Here is an 18,220-nt window from a genome sequence, read left to right on the forward strand (position 1 = left end):
GTTAAATAGTTTTTAATGGATTATAGGTCCGCCAATGTGTTTATACCGCTGCTTGTCCATCTATGGATGGGGAGGTCTTTTATGAGGAATTTTAAGTTGGTTATGGGAGTGATTGGTGAGGGAAATTTTCCCAGTTTCTTGTTTTTATTGATATTGTCCCAGGTCTGTAGAATTAGTCTAGTTGTTGGTAGTATTGTTAAGTTCTTGGGTCTAAGTTTTGGTGGCAGCCACAGCAGGTTTGGCAGCATTAGTTTGTCAGCATAGTCTGTTTCTATTAGAGACCATTTATTCAGTTCCAGTGGGCAGTGCATTCTGACGGCAGTTTCCAGTAGTGAGGCTTTACTGTACTAGAGTAAACTTGGTACTCCCATGCCCCCTCTTAATTTGGGTTGTTGGAGTACTCTAGCTGCTATTCTTGGTTTTTTCCCCTGCCAGATAAATGCATTCATTTGGTTTTGTAACAATTTGAGATATCTCGGGGGAAGTTGAATTTGTATTGTTCTAAACAGGTACAAAATCCTAGGCAATACATTCATTTTAACAGTAATTATTCTACCCAACCATGATATGTTTTGCCACTTCCATTTGAGGTAGTCGGTTTGTATTTTCTTTTGTAGTGGGATATAGTTTAAATTAAACATTAATTCAGGATCTTTGGGTATTTTAATTCCCAGATATGTAATGGCTTTCTCTTTCCATTCAAACTTATAAGTTTGTTGTAAAGTTTGAAGGGTTTGGGCTTGCAAATTAATCGATAAGGCCTGTGTTTTCCCTTGGTTGATTTTGTACCATGATACCTGATAGAACTCTGTTAGTTCTTGCATAAGCGTAGGGAGTGCCTTTTGTGGGTTTGTAAGTGTTACTATGACGTCGTCCGCGAATAGGGCGATCTTATGTTGGTCTTTTTGTGTCGGGATACCTGTGATTTGGTGGTTCTGCCTGATCTTGCAGGCTAAAGGTTCAACCAGTAACGCAAAAATGAGGGGCGATAAGGGGCATCCTTGTCTGGTTCCGTTTAGTATCTTAAAGGCTTCTGACAGGGTACCTGAGGTGTTAACTCTTGCTGTTGGGGCCATGTATAGAGCTAGGGCTGCTTTAATAAAGGTGCCGCCTAGTTGAAATTTGTTTAGTGTGTTTGCCATGTAGTCCCAATGGATCCTATCAAAAGCCTTCTCTGCATCTAAGGATAGAAATAGGGCTGGGTATTTTTGTCGTTTGATTATGTACAATAGATTGTGTAGCTTCCTCGTATTGTCAGGGGCTTGTCTGTTTCTTATGAACCCTACTTGATCATTGTTTATAAGTGTTGGGAGGATTCTGTTCAGTCTTTGGGCTAGTATTTTCGAGTAGAGTTTGAGGTCTGTATTCAGTAGCGCTATGGGTCTATAACTAGGGCAAAGATCTTGTGGTTTATCTGGTTTGGGGATTGTTATTATATGTGCTTAGAGAAACTCCGGCTTTATTGTCCCTGTATTCATGATTGTTTGGAAAGTTTTGAGCAAATGTGGTGCTAGGATGTTTTTGTAGGTCTTGTAATAGATGTTTGTGAACCCGTCTGGCCCTGGGGATTTGCCTACCTTTAGTAATGTGATTGCTTGTTGTACTTCCTCCAGGGTAATTGGACCGTTAAGGTAATCCAGTTGGGGGAGTGTGGGTGTGGGGAGCTGTAAATGGTTGAGGTAATCTGTTATTTGTGATTTTGTGGGTTGTGGTTCAGTTTGTTGTTTTTCTAAACTCCTATTGGGTTTATTTAATGGTTAAATGATTCCCTTTTCTCTGTAATAATAAAACAGTACCTGTACTTGATCCCAACTAAGATATAATTACCCCTTATTGGGGGCAGAACAGCCCTATTGGGTTTATTTCATGGTTAAATGATTCCCTTTTCTCTGTAATAATAAAACAGTACCTGTACTTGATCCCAACTAAGATATAATTACCCCTTATTGGGGGCAGAACAGCCCTATTGGGTTTATTTAATGGTTAAATGATTCCCTTTTCTCTGTAATAATAAAACAGTACATGTACTTGATCCCAACTAAGATATAATTACCCCTTATTGGGGGCAGAACAGCCCTATTGGGTTTATTTCATGGTTAAATGATTCCCTTTTCTCTGTAATAATAAAACAGTACCTGTACTTGATCCCAACTAAGATATAATTACCCCTTATTGGGGCAGAACAGCCCTATTGGGTTTATTTAATGGTTAAATGATTCCCTTTTCTCTGTAATAATAAAACAGTACCTGTACTTGATCCCAACTAAGATATAATTACCCCTTATTGGGGCAGAACAGCCCTATTGGGTTTATTTAATGGTTAAATGATTCCCTTTTCTCTGTAATAATAAAACAGTACCTGTACTTGATCCCAACTAAGATATAATTACCCCTTATTGGGGCAGAACAGCCCTATTGGGTTTATTTCATGGTTAAATGATTCCCTTTTCTCTGTAATAATAAAACAGTACCTGTACTTGATCCTAATTATTGGTGGCAAAACAATCCTATTGGGTAAATGCAAAATAAAAAAAATATTTTTTTTCACTATATTAATGTGCATTTATAATGTACCCCCTATTGTAAAATATAGGGATATTATAAGTTACAGAGGAGTTCTATGACCATATAAAGGGATGAGGCAGAAGGCCGAGTGCTTTTATACAGGTCATGGAACTTCCGAGGTAACTTACAATATCTTCATATTTTACAACAGGGGGTACATTATTTATTATAATACACTAGTTTCAGAGAGTAGTGACAGGAATTACACCACTGAGCACTGATTATAATAACCAGTGGATAAAGGATATACTGTAATTTACAAGATATTCAAGGCTCTTGTGCCCCTAGCCTTAGAGAAGAGGGAGAATACATACATTGGGTTTGTCTCCTTCCAGCTGCTGCTGTATTGGCTCTCAGTGCTATGATATGATTTGCAATTTCCCAATGTCTGGATTTCCATTATATACTGAAAATAACTGTTATGCAATATGCTGTAATATTTTTGTTTTTCTCTATAGTTTAATCAACATGATATAATTATAAAACAATATAATGCAGGGAGACAGGGAAACCTCCCCTGTTAAACCAGCGCTGCAGGGATCTGTTTATGGACAATGCAGCAGATAATTAGGGATACCAGGCAGTTCTTCTTCTTGATGACCAACTGTGCCATGAATTATATATATATTTCTTTATATTTACAGAAACAAAAATATGACACCGTTCCTCAGGAAGACACATGTACAACAAAGACATGAAGACAGCACTATACTATAAAAAATAGTTGTGCGCGTCAAAATGTGTGGCAATTTTTTTTTGCCCATGCAACATTTTCCCCATTTTGTGGATTATCCACAGTTTAAGAAACGTGACAGATTCGCTCATCACTAAACACATGTTCATCTTACCTCTGAGATAAACTATAGGAGGACTAACCCGCACACCAACCTGCATCCACAGAGCCTTCCTAGAAGTTACTAGTTTCTTGTCTCCTGGACTTAATGAGGTTAAAGAGGCTTTTTCCCAGCACCCACAACCGGCAAAGGGGAAACAATCCACAAAACAACCATTTGTGAAAAAAAATATGCACTACATGAATTGGTTGGGGTTGTTTTCTCTGGAAAAAAGGCGCTTGCGAGGGGACATGATTACTCTGTACAAGTACATTAGAGGGGATTATAGGCAGATGGGGGGGGGGGGTCTTTTTTCCCATAAAAACAATCAACGCACCAGAGGCCTCCCCTTTAGATTAGAGGAACGGAGCTTCCATTTGAAGCAGCGTAGGGGGTTCCTCATGGTGAGGGCAGTGAGGGGGTTGGGGAATGCCCTGCCGGGGGATGTTGGGTAGGGGGTTCCTCACGGTGAGGGCAGTGAGGGGGTTGGGGAATGCCCTGCCGGATGTTGGGTAGGGGGTTCCTCACAGTGAGGGCAGTGAGATTGGGGAATGCCCTGCCGGGGGATGTTGGGTATTCCTCACGGTGAGGGCAGTGAGGTTGGGGAATGCCCTGCCGGGGGATGTTGGGTAGGGGGTTCCTCACGGTGAGGGCAGTGAGGGGTTGGGGAATGCCCTGCCGGGGGATGTTGGGTAGGGGGTTCCTCACGGTGAGGGCAGTGAGGTTGGGGAATGCCCTTCCTAGTGATAGGGTAATGGCAGATTCTGTTAATGCCTATAAGAGGGGCCTGGATGAGTTCTTAAACAAGCAGAATATCCAAGGCTATTGTGATACTAAAATAGTAATATAATATAATTATATATTAATAAAGTATTGATGTTGGTATATCTAGTTTATTTATGTGAGTAAATAGTTATGTCGGCATGGTCTGTGTATGTGGGTGCTGGGTTCACTTGGAAGGGTTGAAATTGATGGATTTTGGTCTTTCTTTCAACCCAACTTAACTATGTAACTATATGTAACTACCTCCCCCTCAGGCTCTTCAGCAACAACCAGTTAGAGGTAGTCTCCTTCCCCCAGTCCAACCCCAAAAGGAGTCTTCTCTGTTTATCTGTAGTGGGAATTTAGTTCAGATGAGCATCCTTCCATTCATAGTTACCTAATTGTTAGGGTTGGAAAGGGACACGTCCTTCTATTGCTGTAAGTACGCCTACTTATAACTGAGCAAAAGTAAAATGAAACCCTCCCTTCCCATATAAAGGTAACAACCTTATATATCCCTTATAATTGTGGTAGAAACAAAATACAGTAACATAATACATGCAGCCCCAATACAATACAAGGGATCAGAGTCTTAAACAGTTAGTAAAGTTAACAAACAACAGTTTGGGTTACACAAGATTAATGTAAACAAGGCACCGGGGCCAGAAGGAATACCCCCTCGGGTACTGAGAGAGCTAGGGGCAGTTTTACAGTGGCCTCTGTTTCTGATATTCTTAAGGGGGCCATACACATAGCAATAACGGCCATTGGTCAGATGAGATTTGGGACCAGATTTACTCAAACTCTATCAATTCTAATTTTTTTACTTTTCAAACTCGACTAAACTTGTTTTCCCAAATGTCTAACATTTAAAAGTTGTTGCGAGAAAAATCACAAAAAAACTCTACTTTTTTGAATTGCCGCTTAGGAAACTCCAACTTTATCAAATTGTCACTACATCAATTCGGAAAAGTTGAGATTTAAGTCAAAACTCAGCGTCAAAAATCTGAAATTTCTAAAGTTTCGAGACAAGAGAAAGATCTTCAAGGGAAGGGGCCTTTGCCATTGACTTCTACATGAACTCGGCAAGTTTAACCTGGCAAAGTCACATTTTTAGCATAGTAAATCTCAGAAAAGTTGCAGTGTTTTTTCCCTGCAACTTTTAGCTCTAAAAATTCTATTCAAGTAAAAAAAAAAAGAAAAATCGATGGTTACTAAATGGGCCCCTTGATGTCAATAAATAGGTGAAGGTCATTCACCTGGGATGTAAAAATATGCAAGCCCCGTATACCCTTAATGGGACTGCACTAGGCAAATCCATAATGGAGAAGGACCTTGGAGTCCTTGTAGATAATAAACTTGGCTGTAGCAAGCAATGCCAGGCAGCAGCTGCAAGGGCAAACAAGGTTTTGAGCTGTATTAAAAGGGGTATAGATTCACGGGAGGAGGGGGTTATTCTTCCCCTTTACAGAGCACTGGTAAGGCCCCATCTAGAATATGCTGTTCAGTTTTGGTCTCCAGTGCTCAAACGGGACATTATTGAGTTAGAGAGGGTCCAGAGAAGGGCAACTAAGCTGGTAAAGGGTATGGAAAGTCTCAGTTATGGGGAAAGACTGGCCAACCTGGGTCTGTTTACACTGGAGAAGAGGCGCTTAAGAGGTGACATGATAACTATGTATAAATATATAAAGGGATCATATAATAACCTTTCTAATGCTTTATTTACCAGTAGGGCCTTCCAACGGACACGAGGGCACCCACTCCGTTTAGAAGAAGGGAGGTTCCATTTAGATATTCGGAAAGGGTTTGTTACAGTGAGAGCTGTGAAGTTGTGGAATTCCCTCCCTGAATCAGTCGTGCTGGCTGATACATTATATAGCTTTAAGAAGGGGCTGGATGGATTCTTAGCAAGTGAGGGAATACAGTAGTGATGTGCGGGTCGAGAAATACTTGACCTGCACCCGTCCATAGACCCTCTATTTATAGACCCGCACCCGCCCTGCCCCGCAATGACGTCACAAAATTAGAGAGCCGGAAGAGGAAGCTGGCAGTGTAAGGTTGCGGACGGGAGGGTGAACCCGCCCACAATCTGCAGTTGATGTGGTAAGGTTGGAATGAACCAACCCAACCCGTGGGTATCGGGCCGGCCCGCACATCACTAGAATACAGGGTTATGGGAGATAGCTCTCAGTACAAGTGAGGGAATACAGGGGTATGGGGAGATAGCTCTCAGTACAAGTGAGGGAATACAGGGGTAGGGGGGATAGCTCTCAGTACAAGTGAGGGAATACAGGGGTAGGGGGGATAGCTCTCAGTACAAGTGAGGGAATACAGGGGTAGGGGGGATAGCTCTCAGTACAAGTGAGGGAATACAGGGGTAGGGGGGATAGCTCTCAGTACAAGTGAGGGAATACAGGGGTAGGGGGGATAGCTCTCAGTACAAGTGAGGGAATACAGGGGTAGGGGAGATAGCTCTCAGTACAAGTGAGGGAATACAGGGGTAGGGGAGACAGCTCTCAGTACAAGTGAGGGAATACAGGGGTAGGGGAGATAGCTCTCAGTACAAGTGAGGGAATACAGGGGTAGGGGGGATAGCTCTCAGTACAAGTGAGGGAATACAGGGGTAGGGGGGATAGCTCTCAGTACAAGTGAGGGAATACAGGGGTAGGGGAGATAGCTCTCAGTACAAGTGAGGGAATACAGGGGTAGGGGGGATAGCTCTCAGTACAAGTGAGGGAATACAGGGGTAGGGGAGATAGCTCTCAGTACAAGTGAGGGAATACAGGGGTAGGGGGGGATAGCTCTCAGTACAAGTGAGGGAATACAGGGGTAGGGGGGATAGCTCTCAGTACAAGTGAGGGAATACAGGGGTATGGGAGATAGCTCTCAGTACAAGTGAGGGAATACAGGGGTATGGGAGATAGCTCTCAGTACAAGTGAGGGAATACAGGGGTAGGGGGGATAGCTCTCAGTACAAGTGAGGGAATACAGGGGTAGGGGAGATAGCTCTCAGTACAAGTGAGGGAATACAGGGGTAGGGGAGATAGCTCTCAGTACAAGTGAGGGAATACAGGGGTATGGGAGATAGCTCTCAGTACAAGTGAGGGAATACAGGGGTAGGGGAGATAGCTCTCAGTACAAGTGAGGGAATACAGGGGTAGGGGAGATAGCTCTCAGTACAAGTGAGGGAATACAGGGGTAGGGGAGATAGTTCTCAGTACAAGTGAGGGAATACAGGGGTAGGGGAGATAGCTCTCAGTACAAGTGAGGGAATACAGGGGTAGGGGAGATAGCTCTCAGTACAAGTGAGGGAATACAGGGGTATGGGAGATAGCTCTCAGTACAAGTGAGGGAATACAGGGGTAGGGGAGATAGCTCTCAGTACAAGTGAGGGAATACAGGGGTAGGGGAGATAGCTCTCAGTACAAGTGAGGGAATACAGGGGTAGGGGAGATAGTTCTCAGTACAAGTGAGGGAATACAGGGGTAGGGGAGATAGCTCTCAGTACAAGTGAGGGAATACAGGGGTAGGGGGGATAGCTCTCAGTACAAGTGAGGGAATACAGGGGTAGGGGAGATAGCTCTCAGTACAAGTGAGGGAATACAGGGGTAGGGGAGATAGCTCTCAGTACAAGTGAGGGAATACAGGGGTAGGGGAGATAGCTCTCAGTACAAGTGAGGGAATACAGGGGTAGGGGGGATAGCTCTCAGTACAAGTGAGGGAATACAGGGGTAGGGGAGATAGCTCTCAGTACAAGTGAGGGAATACAAGGGTAGGGGGGATAGCTCTCAGTACAAGTGAGGGAAAACAGGGGTAGGGCAGATAGCTCTCAGTACAAGTGAGGGAATACAGGGGTAGGGGGGATAGCTCTCAGTACAAGTGAGGGAATACAGGGGTAGGGGAGATAGCTCTCAGTACAAGTGAGGGAATACAGGGGTATGGGGGATAGCTCTCAGTACAAGTGAGGGAATACAGGGGTAGGGGGGATAGCTCTCAGTACAAGTGAGGGAATACAGGGGTAGGGGGGATAGCTCTCAGTACAAGTGAGGGAATACAGGGGTAGGGGAGATAGCTCTCAGTACAAGTGAGGGAATACAGGGGTATGGGAGATAGCTCTCAGTACAAGTGAGGGAATACAGGGGTAGGGCAGATAGCTCTCAGTACAAGTGAGGGAATACAGGGGTAGGGGGGATAGCTCTCAGTACAAGTGAGGGAATACAGGGGTAGGGGAGATAGCTCTCAGTACAAGTGAGGGAATACAGGGGTAGGGGGGGATAGCTCTCAGTACAAGTGAGGGAATACAGGGGTAGGGGAGATAGCTCTCAGTACAAGTGAGGGAATACAGGGGTAGGGGAGATAGCTCTCAGTACAAGTGAGGGAATACAGGGGTAGGGGGGATAGCTCTCAGTACAAGTGAGGGAATACAGGGGTAGGGGAGATAGCTCTCAGTACAAGTGAGGGAATACAGGGGTAGGGGAGATAGTTCTCAGTACAAGTGAGGGAATACAGGGGTAGGGGAGATAGCTCTCAGTACAAGTGAGGGAATACAGGGGTAGGGGGGATAGCTCTCAGTACAAGTGAGGGAATACAGGGGTAGGGGAGATAGCTCTCAGTACAAGTGAGGGAATACAGGGGTAGGGGAGATAGCTCTCAGTACAAGTGAGGGAATACAGGGGTAGGGGAGATAGCTCTCAGTACAAGTGAGGGAATACAGGGGTAGGGGGGATAGCTCTCAGTACAAGTGAGGGAATACAGGGGTAGGGGGGATAGCTCTCAGTACAAGTGAGGGAATACAGGGGTAGGGGAGATAGCTCTCAGTACAAGTGAGGGAATACAGGGGTATGGGGGATAGCTCTCAGTACAAGTGAGGGAATACAGGGGTAGGGGGGATAGCTCTCAGTACAAGTGAGGGAATACATTGGTAGGGGAGATAGCTCTCAGTACAAGTGAGGGAATACAGGGGTATGGGGGATAGCTCTCAGTACAAGTGAGGGAATACAGGGGTAGGGGGGATAGCTCTCAGTACAAGTGAGGGAATACAGGGGTAGGGGGGATAGCTCTCAGTACAAGTGAGGGAATACAGGGGTAGGGGAGATAGCTCTCAGTACAAGTGAGGGAATACAGGGGTATGGGAGATAGCTCTCAGTACAAGTGAGGGAATACAGGGGTAGGGCAGATAGCTCTCAGTACAAGTGAGGGAATACAGGGGTAGGGGGGATAGCTCTCAGTACAAGTGAGGGAATACAGGGGTAGGGGAGATAGCTCTCAGTACAAGTGAGGGAATACAGGGGTAGGGGGGATAGCTCTCAGTACAAGTGAGGGAATACAGGGGTAGGGGGGATAGCTCTCAGTACAAGTGAGGGAATACAGGGGTAGGGGAGATAGCTCTCAGTACAAGTGAGGGAATACAGGGGTAGGGGGGATAGCTCTCAGTACAAGTGAGGGAATACAGGGGTAAGGGAGATAGCTCTCAGTACAAGTGAGGGAATACAGGGGTATGGGAGATAGCTCTCAGTACAAGTGAGGGAATACAGGGGTAGGGGAGATAGCTCTCAGTACAAGTGAGGGAATACAGGGGTAGGGGGGATAGCTCTCAGTACAAGTGAGGGAATACAGGGGTAAGGGAGATAGCTCTCAGTACAAGTGAGGGAATACAGGGGTAGGGGGGATAGCTCTCAGTACAAGTGAGGGAATACAGGGGTAAGGGAGATAGCTCTCAGTACAAGTGAGGGAATACAGGGGTATGGGAGATAGCTCTCAGTACAAGTGAGGGAATACAGGGTTATGGGAGATAGCTTTCAGTACAAGTGAGGGAATACAGGGGTAGGGGGGATAGCTCTCAGTACAAGTGAGGGAATACAGGGGTATGGGAGATAGCTCTCAGTACAAGTGAGGGAATACAGGGGTAGGGGGGATAGCTCTCAGTACAAGTGAGGGAATACAGGGGTATGGGAGATAGCTCTCAGTACAAGTGAGGGAATACAGGGGTAGGGGGGATAGCTCTCAGTACAAGTGAGGGAATACAGGGGTAGGGGGGATAGCTCTCAGTACAAGTGAGGGAATACAGGGGTAGGGGGGATAGCTCTCAGTACAAGTGAGGGAATACAGGGGTAGGGGGGATAGCTCTCAGTACAAGTGAGGGAATACAGGGGTAGGGGAGATAGCTCTCAGTACAAGTGAGGGAATACAGGGGTAGGGGGGATAGCTCTCAGTACAAGTGAGGGAATACAGGGGTAGGGGAGATAGCTCTCAGTACAAGTGAGGGAATACAGGGGTAGGGGAGATAGCTCTCAGTACAAGTGAGGGAATACAGGGGTAGGGGAGATAGCTCTCAGTACAAGTGAGGGAATACAGGGGTAGGGGAGATAGCTCTCAGTACAAGTGAGGGAATACAGGGGTATGGGAGATAGCTCTCAGTACAAGTGAGGGAATACAGGGGTACAGGGGATAGCTCTCAGTACAAGTGAGGGAATACAGGGGTAGGGGAGATAGCTCTCAGTACAAGTGAGGGAATACAGGGGTAGGGGGGATAGCTCTCAGTACAAGTGAGGGAATACAGGGGTATGGGAGATAGCTCTCAGTACAAGTGAGGGAATACAGGGGTAGGGGGGATAGCTCTCAGTACAAGTGAGGGAATACAGGGGTAGGGGAGATAGCTCTCAGTACAAGTGAGGGAATACAGGGGTAGGGGAGATAGCTCTCAGTACAAGTGAGGGAATACAGGGGTAGGGGGGATAGCTCTCAGTACAAGTGAGGGAATACAGGGGTAGGGGAGATAGCTCTCAGTACAAGTGAGGGAATACAGGGGTAGGGGAGATAGCTCTCAGTACAAGTGAGGGAATACAGGGGTACAGGGGATAGCTCTCAGTACAAGTGAGGGAATACAGGGGTAGGGGAGATAGCTCTCAGTACAAGTGAGGGAATACAGGGGTAGGGGAGATAGCTCTCAGTACAAGTGAGGGAATACAGGGTTATGGGAGATAGCTTTCAGTACAAGTTGCCCCAGGGACTGGTCCGATATAGGCATTATGGTTGAACTTGATGGACGTATGTCTTTTTTCAACCTAACTTACTATGTTACAACCAGTCTTAGACTTCAGTAAAATGTGAGTTTTTACTGAAGGATAAAATACTAACATTATTACTGTACACAGGTTCCTTTCAAGTAGATCTGAGGACCCACTGAATGATTGAGGCACAATAATAAGTAAGGCTATTTGGTAGGGGCAGTCAGATATGTCACACTTTACCCCTTGTTTTGCTTATCAGGCTGACATTTTAACCCTCACCATATGTAAAGGCATTGGGTAAGGGAAGGCAGTTATAATTCTAAGGAAAATCACCAAACCCCCAATCAGAATCAGTTATGTACCTGTATATTAATTACTACTTCATACAGTAATGTCTCCATATTCAGGAAGATAGCCAACCTAAATTATATGGGCACCCATTATTGAGCGCTAACAGGTACATTCAGAATCTCTGAAGTAAATACAGTTCTGCTATTAATAAGAAGAATGACTTGATGATGACTTTGTTGCTAGCCAGAGTTGTGGGTGGCACACAGGAAACTGAGTAAGTCTAGTTCTGTGCAGTCTGGGACTGAAAGGATGTGGTCACCCAAAAATAATGAAATCATTTGTTCCTTTTGAAGAAGCGGATCAGCTGATTGTACCCTATAATGTACATAATAGAAGAGCTAGATACATACATTAACTTGCTATATTTGGAAAAGATTTATCAAAATGTGAGTTTAGAACTTAATAAATAAAAACTCACCCATGTTCTATGCCTTAAGGCTACTAAAACAAACCAGTAGGGTTGTTTTGTTAACAGATAATGCGACGTATACCTATACTTTTTTCTTTTGGCTTACTAGTACTTCTAACATTCCTCATATATGTGAATGTGATAGGGACCTTAGATTGTAAGCTCACTGGGGCAGGGACTGATGGGAATGTGATAGGGACCTTAGATTGTAAGCTCACTGGGGCAGGGACTGATGGGAATGTGATAGGGACCTTAGATTGTAAGCTCACTGGGGCAGGGACTGATGGGAATGTGATAGGGACCTTAGATTGTAAGCTCACTGGGGCAGGGGCTGATGGGAATGTGATAGAGGCCTTAGATTGTAAGCTCACTGGGGCAGGGGCTGATGGGAATGGGATAGGGGCCTTAGATTGTAAGCTCACTGGGGCAGGGGCTGATGGGAATGTGATATGGACCTTAGATTGTAAGCTCACTGGGGCAGGGACTGATGGGAATGTGATAGGGACCTTAGATTGTAAGCTCACTGGGGCAGGGACTGATGGGAATGTGATAGGGACCTTAGATTGTAAGCTCCACTGGGGCAGGGACTGATGGGAATGTGATAGGGACCTTAGATTGTAAGCTCCACTGGGGATGGGACTGATGGGAATGTGATAGGGACCTTAGATTGTAAGCTCACTGGGGCAGGGACTGATGGGAATGTGATAGGGACCTTAGATTGTAAGCTCACTGGGGCAGGGACTGATGGGAATGGGATAGGGACCTTAGATTGTAAGCTCCACTGGGGCAGGGACTGATGGGAATTTGATAGGGACCTTAGATTGTAAGCTCACTGGGGCAGGGGCTGATGGGAATGTGATAGGGACCTTAGATTGTAAGCTCCACTGGGGCAGGGGCTGATGGGAATGTGATAGGGACCTTAGATTGTAAGCTCACTGGGGCAGGGACTGATGGGAATGGGATAGGGACCTTAGATTGTAAGCTCACTGGGGCAGGGGCTGATGGGAATGGGACCTTAGATTGTAAGCTCACTGGGGCAGGGGCTGATGGGAATGGGATAGGGGCCTTAGATTGTAAGCTCCACTGGGGCAGGGGCTGATGGGAATGGGATGGGGACCTTAGATTGTAAGCTCACTGGGGCAGGGGCTGATGGGAATGTGATGGGGACCTTAGATTGTAAGCTCCACTGGGGCAGGGGCTGATGGGAATGTGATAGGGACCTTAGATTGTAAGCTCCACTGGGGCAGGGACTGATGGGAATGGGATAGGGACCTTAGATTGTAAGCTCACTGGGGCAGGGGCTGATGGGAATGGGACCTTAGATTGTAAGCTCACTGGGGCAGGAGCTGATGGGAATGGGATAGGGGCCTTAGATTGTAAGCTCACTGGGGCAGGGGCTGATGGGAATGGGATAGGGGCCTTAGATTGTAAGCTCACTGGGGCAGGGACTGATGGGAATGTGATAGGGGCCTTAGATTGTAAGCTCACTGGGGCAGGGACTGATGGGAATGTGATAGGGACCTTAGATTGTAAGCTCACTGGGGCAGGGACTGATGGGAATGGGATAGGGGCCTTAGATTGTAAGCTCACTGGGGCAGGGACTGATGGGAATGTGATAGGGGCCTTAGATTGTAAGCTCACTGGGGCAGGGACTGATGGGAATGTGATAGGGACCTTAGATTGTAAGCTCACTGGGGCAGGGAGTGGTGTAAATGATGTATAATTTCTGTAAAATGCTGCAGAAATGTTTTGAAACTATAAAATATTAGAAAACTTTGCAAATACTGCACTGACTTGGTTTTTAGACTGTGGTCAGCATACATCAAATCAGCTTTTCTTTTACAACCAAGTTCAGTTCCTGTCTGTATAATCATTTTCACACAAACCCATTTTTCACAAAAGCTTGACTGAAGATTCAGAGAACATTCTGCTAAATATGCCTGAAAGTCATCAGTTCTTCTTTCTTCTGTGTTTAGTCCAGATTGCTTCAGGTTAGTACCGAATGCATATTCCTATATTTGTAGTATTTTTTTTTATATTTGGCATTGGTAAATTGCTAAGAGATAGATAGATATAGATAGATAGTTATAGATAGATAGAGACAGACAGACAGACAGATAGATAGATAGATAGATAGATAGATAGATAGATACTAGAGAGAAAGATAGACAGAGAGAAAGATAAATGATTGATAGATATTAGATGGATAAATAAATAGACAAATGATAGATAGATAGATAGATGATAGATAGATAGATAGATAGATAAACAGACAGACAGACAGACAGATAGATACTAGAGAGAAAGATAGACAGAGAGAAAGATAAATGATTGATAGATATTAGATGGATAAATAAATAGACAAATGATAGATAGATAGATAGATAGATAGATAGATGATAGATAGATAGATAGATAGATAGATAGATAGATAGATAGATAGATATAGATAGATAGATAGATAGATAGATAGATAGACAGATAGATAGACAATACAGATATAGATAGATAGATTTATAGATAAATTAGATAGATTTACTTATTTGTTCATCACATCACACATAAGTTTATGTCTTATAAACTTAGATATAGTTGTATCCCTTTCGTGGCACACTCACTGATTTGGGCTGTATACAGGAGAATTTGTTCTCTTTAAATTATAGATACTGGGGAACTGGGAACAGCGCAGTGCCTCCACCTAGTGGACACAGAGGAACACACCCCAAGGGACTTTCCACTAGGAATAATCACACACAGTTGCAGCAATATCAAACTTTATATAACTGTTGAAATAGCAGGGCTGTGGAGTCGGAGTTGGAGGAAATGTTGGGTACCTGGAGTCGGAGTTGGCAAAAAGTTAAGCGACTCCGACTCCTACTAAATTTAAATGGGAATAATAAAAAAAATAAAGCAAGTTTAAATGTCCCAATTCACAAACAGTCATAATTAATGACTTCTCTGCTATAAGAATAAAGCCCAATGCACGCAGTGCATAAACCAACACGTTGAGTGACCATGAAGCTTTTCATTGGCTGTATGCTTCACTCAATGGGACGTAACGCACAGTTACGGTGCGGCAGCTCCACTGCGTTGGGTTCCTCTGTTACAGAGAACACAATGCCCACTGGGAACCCAGCCTAACTCTCACTGATAACTAGAAATAACTGTATACGTGAAGGGAATGGATAGTCAATAGTTTAAGACTGAAGCTTTAAAACATTTGAAAAACTGCTGTAATTCAGCTGTAATGTTAGCTAAAACTTTAAACATGACTATGGGATTCTAGGGAAATCATTAGAAGTAGGAGTATAGATAAAATTGTCTATCAGTTTATTATCAGTTCAGTCATGTTTTAAGTGCCCCTTCCTACCTGCCCCTTTCTGGATGTATAAAATACATTAGCATATTAAAAACTGAGGAGTCGGAAGTATCAGAAACTGAGGAGTCGGAATCGGAAGTATCAGAAACTGAGGAGTCGGAATCGGAAGTATCAGAAACTGAGGAGTCGGAAGTATCAGAAACTGAGGAGTCGGAATCGGAAGTATCAGAAACTGAGGAGTCGGAGTCGGAAGTATCAGAAACTGAGGAGTCGGAATCGGAAGTATCAGAAACTGTGGAGTCGGAATCGGAAGTATCAGAAACTGAGGAGTCGGAGTCGGAAGTATCAGAAACTGAGGAGTCGGAATCGGAAGTATCAGAAACTGAGGAGTCGGAAGTATCAGAAACTGAGGAGTCGGAATCGGAAGTATCAGAAACTGAGGAGTCGGAGTCGGAAGTATCAGAAACTGAGGAGTCGGAATCGGAAGTATCAGAAACTGAGGAGTCGGAAGTATCAGAAACTGAGGAGTCGGAATCGGAAGTATCAGAAACTGAGGAGTCGGAATCGGAAGTATCAGAAACTGAGGAGTCGGAAGTATCAGAAACTGAGGAGTCGGAATCGGAAGTATCAGAAACTGAGGAGTCGGAGTCGGAAGTATCAGAAACTGAGGAGTCGGAATCGGAAGTATCAGAAACTGTGGAGTCGGAATCGGAAGTATCAGAAACTGAGGAGTCGGAGTCGGAAGTATCAGAAACTGAGGAGTCGGAATCGGAAGTATCAGAAACTGAGGAGTCGGAAGTATCAGAAACTGAGGAGTCGGAATCGGAAGTATCAGAAACTGAGGAGTCGGAGTCGGAAGTATCAGAAACTGAGGAGTCGGAATCGGAAGTATCAGAAACTGAGGAGTCGGAATCGGAAGTATCAGAAACTGAGGAGTCGGAGTCGGGTTTATCAGAAACTGAGGAGTCGGAGTCGGAAATATCAGAAACTGAGGAGTCGGAATCGGAAGTATCAGAAACTGAGGAGTCGGAATCGGAAGTATCAGAAACTGAGGAGTCGGAATCGGAAGTATCAGAAACTGTGGAGTCGGAGTCGGAAGTATCAGAAACTGAGGAGTCGGAATCGGAAGTATCAGAAACTGAGGAGTCGGAATCGGAAGTATCAGAAACTGAGGAGTCGGAATCGGAAGTATCAGAAACTGAGGAGTCGGAAGTATCAGAAACTGAGGAGTCGGAGTCGGAAATATCAGAAACTGAGGAGTCGGAGTCGGAAGTATCAGAAACTGAGGAGTCGAAGTCGGAGAATTTATCTACCGACTCCACAGCCCTGTGAAATAAAATGTAAAACAACTTTAGGGATAACTGAGGAACTTGTGAGGGCTATCCACCCCTTGCACAGTCTCTTTAGATGCCCAATCCCAACTTGGAACCAGGTAGACCCCAAACCCTTATTCAGTTCAGTCCCTTCCCCAAGAGCTTTTAAGTCCCCCCAGGTAGCGCTACCTGCCCCAGAGTATCTTCCCTTGTGGAAGGGTGGCTGCTCCCACGTAGCAGGCAAGCGAGCAATACCTGTTCTCACCAGGGGACACACACGGAGATTCCACAGAGGACTTTGAAATCCTTGGCAGCCCAACAGGCTTTTCTCTTTGCAGTCTGACCTCACAGCAAGTGGTACTGGCTGCACACTCTATATCTCTCTTCCAAAAACTGGAAAAAACAACAGGGGCTCCCTTTATAAACTGCTGGGCCCGCCCATAGGTTTTTGGCTCCAAACTTAAGCATACCTCCTTCCAGACGTGCACTGGGGCATCCAGCCAATTGGTTCCCTCCCCAGTCTGAAGCTAGGCTGGATGATGTCACAGACTGAGAAACAGGGGACAGATTTCTCTGATCCCCTACATAGTTTCAGCTGAATTTTCATTGTTAGGTACAGGGCCGGATTTCTCTTCTGGGCGCCCCGAGGCCGCCCCTGTTGGTCCCCCCCGTGCGCATGCGCAAATGCACCCCCAGTGCGCATGCGCGACAAACCCCCGCAGCCGCAAGTGCGCTCAGTGGGGAGAGGTCCCATATGGGAGCACTCACCCCAAATCCCCCCCTAACTGGCCTTTAGGCTGGGCCCCCTTAGCCCATAACAAGGTTACAGATATATAGAAACATTGGGGTAACAGTCACCCCGCTATAGTTCCAGGGGTACCCAGGGCACAAATAAGCACTCACCCCAAATCCCCCCCTAACTGGCCTTCAGGCTGGGCCCCCTTAGCTCATAACAAGGTTACAGATATATAGAAACATTGGGGTAACAGTCACCCTGCTATAGTTCCAGGGGTACCCAGGGCACAAATAAGCACTCACCCCAAATCCCCCCCTAACTGGCCTTCAGGCTGGGCCCCCTTAGCCCATAACAAGGTTAAAGATATATAGAAACATTGGGGTAACAGTCACCCTGCTATAGTTCCAGGGGTACCCAGGGCACAAATAAGCACTCACCCCAAATCCCCCCTAACTGGCCTTCAGGCTGGGTCCCCTTAGCTTATAACAAGGTTACAGATATATAGAAACATTGGGGTAACAGTCACCCTGCTATAGTTCCAGGGGTACCCAGGGCACAAATAAGCACTCACCCCAAATCCCCCCCTAACTGGCCTTCAGGCTGGGCCCCCTTAGCCCATAACAAGGTTACAGATATATTGAAACATTGGGCTAACAGTCACCCTGCTATAGTTCCAGGGGTACCCAGGGCACTAATAAGCACTCACCCCAAATCTCCCCCTAACTGGCCTTCAGGCTGGGCCCCCTTAGCCCATAACAAGGTTACAGATATATAGAAACATTGGGGTAACAGTCACCCTGCTATAGTTCCAGGGGTACCCAGGGCACAAATAAGCACTCACCCCAAATCTCTCCTTAAATGGCCTGCCTGCCTAGTTTTCCAAATTGGGAAATCAGGACAGAACTGAATTGTATGGTGCAGC

The sequence above is a fragment of the Xenopus tropicalis genome, chromosome 8, assembly GCF_000004195.4.
Source record: "Xenopus tropicalis strain Nigerian chromosome 8, UCB_Xtro_10.0, whole genome shotgun sequence".
Classification (NCBI taxonomy): domain Eukaryota; kingdom Metazoa; phylum Chordata; class Amphibia; order Anura; family Pipidae; genus Xenopus; species Xenopus tropicalis.